The following is a 4,300-nucleotide window of genomic DNA, read 5'->3' on the forward strand; positions in this document are numbered from 1 at the left end:
AAAAAAAAAAAAAAAAAAAACCACTAATAAGTCCATACTGGAGCTGCTCTACTTCTGGACTGGCCAGCAATAAAGACTCCAGATCAAACTGGTTGAAGGAGTGATCCAAGTGCTCACATGAGGCGCTCAGGAGCCCACCTGTCTCTCAGCTCTGCTACATTATAGCATTATTCATGAAGACTTTGGCCACATTATTGCTTTATCAAGAAGGCTCTCTCATGTGGTGGCAAAAGAGAGCCTAGTTCTTTACAGTTTGGGCAAAGTTATGAGGAATGGCATATGTCCAACTTCTGAACAAATTGCTGTGGTTGAGGGAAGCCCCCAGGGCTGATCTTCTGGAAGCCCTAATCTAGGGTCAGCACTTTAAGGCACAAAGCCCTGGAGAAAGAATCTGGGGCTGGAGTATAGGGCTGGTGGGGGCAAGAGAGTAGTCAAAGTGGGGGAAGTGGGTTGAGAAGACACTAGGGAAGGATGGACCATGCCTGACTCCTGCTGCCTACAGAGCAGAGCAGCTGAAGCTGGGGCTGGGGCTCCATGCCCTCAGTAGCCCTGGGTTCTTCTGCATCCAGGCAGCTGTCCAGCACACTGACTACAGGCCAAAGCCAGGTCTGGAGAACAACCTCACACTGCTTCACTCATGCTGGGGGACCAAGAGCCCCACTCCCCCCCACTACCCTGCTCCCACTTCATTCACCTCTCCCACCTCTTTCACCACTCCTGTGTTCTGCAGCTAGACCTGAAAGTTAAGCTCAGTATGACCATCCACCCCCTGTGCTTGCCTAGAAGTCACTAGGTGGTGACAGAGGAGCTTGATGTGGCTTGGCTGGCTAGGGACAGACCCAGCAGGGGGAGCAAATGGCACAAGCGCTGCAGGAACTGGACCTCAGATGTACAACAGTAGTTGCAGTTGCTTCTGGCATGGCAACATCACCTCCAACATGGTCTGCCTGGCAGCCAATGCCATGAACCAGGCCTCATGCAAGGTGAAGGGGCTAGGGAGGAGCAGACCCTGGTGGAAGGGCCTGGCAGGGCTCTGTTGTCCACTTCCATCGGCAGGAAGAGGCATGGTGGCAATCTGGGCCAACCCCCAAGAAGTCCGGAGGGTGATACTAGCATTAGCCCCATTTCTCAGATGCAGACACTCAGCACAGAGAAGTTAAGCTACTTGCCCAAGGCCATACAGGGAGCAGCAGAACTATGCTTTGAACTCTACCAGAGATGATGACATAGAGTAGGGCATGTGCAAAGAGTCCCTGGGATGGGGAAAAGGAGCAGAGAGTGTTAGAATAGGATGGGAGTAGGAGTAGGGGGTGTGGCTACGAGAGGCCCCAGTGTCTCAAGGAGTCCCAGGGATGACAAGCTGGGCAGGGGCCACCCTTCCAGTGGGTGCAGAGGCTGACTTGCAGGTTGCCCCACAGGGTGATTCTGGTGAAACCCTGGTGCATAGCGAAGGCCAGGTGGCTGGAATCCTGTCCTTCAGCTCCCAGGTCTACACTGGTGTCTTCAAGCCCACTGTGACCACCACTGTAGTGCCCTATGTCCTGTGTCAGGAAGGTCATCAGCTGGCAGTCCCTGCCTCCAGCCTGATAATGGCAGTGCCTGGGACTTGCCCCTCAACACAAATACAGCTGGGCAAGACCTGCCCTCCAGGATTACTGGGAGAGCCAGGGGAGGGTCCAGGAAGGGACTGGGCGTGTCTTGGAGGACTAATAAATATTGATTAAGAAACTGCTGAGCTGGCTTGGCGCCTATGGCTCAAGCCACTAAGGCGCCAGCCACGTACACCTAAGGTGGCAGGTTCGAATCCAGCCCAGACCCGCCAAACAACAATGATGGCTGCAACCAAAAAATAGCTGGGCGTTGTGGTGGGCGCCTGTGGTCCCAGCTACTTGGGAGGCAGAGGCAGGAGACTCGCTTGAGCCCAGGAGTTGGAGGTTGCTGTGAGCAGTGAAGCCATAGCACTCTACCCAGGGGGACAGCTTGAGGCTCTGTCTCAAAAAAAAAAAAAAAAAGAAAGAAAGAAACTGCTGAGCTGCCTGGACTCTGACCCTGCCTCTCCCTACAATGACCACGCAGCCTCAGAAAGCCTCGGTTTCGTCCCTTACAGAATAGGAGCTGCACACCTTCTAAGGCTTCTTGTAGGAGAAACTTAAGAGCTGGAGGCAGGATGTCAGCAGGGTGGCATTGGCAGTCAGGAGGGGGTCTCCTCATGCTCAGTGAGCACCAGTGGGTGCCAGGACACCATGCACTGCCCAAGCGGGGGAGACACTGAGGCTGCATCCAGAATCTTCTTTTAGTGAGAGATAATCTCTTAGTGAGAGATAATTCACACTTTATGCAATTCACCTATTTAAAGTATACAATTCAGACTGGGGGCAGGAGGATCCTTGAGCCCAGGAGTTGGTGGCCACAGTGAGCTATGACCTTGACACTGCACTCCAGCCTGGGTGACAGAGGGAGATCCTGTCTCAAAATAAATAAATAGACCAGGTGGGGTGGCTCATGCCTGTAATCCTGGCACTCTGGGAGGCCAAGGCGGGTGGATTGCTTGAGTTAGGAGTTTGAGACCAGCCTGAGCAAGAGTGAGAACTCATCTCTACTAGAAAGAAAAAAAAATGGCTCGGCACCCATAGCACAGTGGTTACGGTGCCGGCCGAATACTTTGAGGCTGGCAGGTTTGAACCCAGCCCTGGTCAGCTAAACAAAGACTGTAACAAAAAAAATAGCTGGGTGTTGTGGCAGACGCCCGTAGTCCCAGCTACTTGGGACGATGAGGCAAGAGAATCCCTTAAGTTGGAGAGTTTGAGGTTGCTGTGAGCTGTAATGCCACAGCACTCTACTGAGGGTGACATACTGAGACTCTGTCTCAAAAAATAAAATAAAGAGGGGCAACGCCTGTGGCTCAGTGGGTGGGGAGCCAGTCCCATATACCAGGGGGTGGCAGGTTTGCACCCGGCCCCGGCCAAACTGCAACACAAAATAGCTGGGCATTGTGGCTGGCACCTGCAGTCCCAGCTACTGGGGAGGCTGAGACAAGAGAATCGCCTAAGCCCAGGAGTTGGAGGTTGCTGTGAGCTGTTGACACCACGGTACTCTACCGAGGGCAATAAAGTGAGACTCTGTACAAAAAAAGAAAAAGAAAAAAAAAATAGAAAAATCAGCTAGCTGTTGGGGTGGGCAGCTATAGTCCCAGCTACTTGGGAGGCTGAGGCAAGGGAATCACTTGAGCCCACGAGTTTGAGGGCTATGAGCTATGATGATGCCACAACATTCTACCCAGGGCGACAGAGTGAGACTCTCTCTCTCTGTGTCTCAAAAAAAAAAAAAAGTAAATTAAAAAAAATGTCCAGGGTGGCGCCTGTGGCTCAAGGAGTGGGGCACCAGCCCCATATACCAGGGGTGGCAGGTTCGAGCCCAGCCCCGGCCAAAAATGCAAAAAAAAATGTACAATTCACTGGGCTTTAGTACTTTCACAGAGTTGTGCAACTATTACTGTAGTCAATTTGAGAACATTTTATTACCCTAGGAGAAAGCCCCATCCTCATCATCAGTCACTCCCCAACTCGTCCCCCAGGAGGTAGATTTGCCTTCTCATCTCTGTGGATCTGTCTGTTCTAGACATTTCACATAAATGGAATCTCACACTGTGTGTCTTTCTGTGTCTGGATTCTCTCACTAAGCACAATGTCCTCAAGGTCCATCCATGCTGTAGCTTGTATCAGAGCCTCGTCCCTTTTCATGAATAAATAGTATTCCAATGTGTTGGTGGCCTGTCCTGTGTTTGTCCATCACCCACTTGTGGATGGACTGTTGGCCTGTCTACACATGTCTGAGTTGTGCTGCTGTGAACATTCTTGTGCATGTTTTTTTGTGGATGTGTACTTCTTTCCACTTGGTTGCATACCTGTGAGTGGAGTTGTTGGGTTGTGTGGTAATTCAGTTTTAGGGGTGTTTGTTTGTAACTTTTTTGTAAAGACAGAATTTGCTATGTTGCCCAGGCTGGTCTTGAACTCCTGGCATCCAACGATTTTCCTCTCTTAGCTTCCCAAAGTGCTGAGATTACAGACAAGAGACACCAAGACTGGCTGGTAACTCTTTGTTTAACTGGTTGAGGAACTGACAGACTGTTTTCCAGTAGAATCCTTTAATTTTACGAAAATTCTTTTTTGGGGGAGGCGCCTGTGGCTCAGTGAGTAGGGCGCCAGCCCCATATACCGAGGGTGGCGGGTTCAAACCCAGCCCCGGCCAAACTGCAACAGAAAATAGCTGGGCGTTGTGGCGGGCGCCTGTAGTCCCAGCT

Source organism: Otolemur garnettii, unplaced genomic scaffold (genome assembly GCF_000181295.1).
Source record: "Otolemur garnettii isolate 467f Iridium unplaced genomic scaffold, OtoGar3 scaffold00029, whole genome shotgun sequence".
Classification (NCBI taxonomy): Eukaryota; Metazoa; Chordata; class Mammalia; order Primates; family Galagidae; genus Otolemur; species Otolemur garnettii.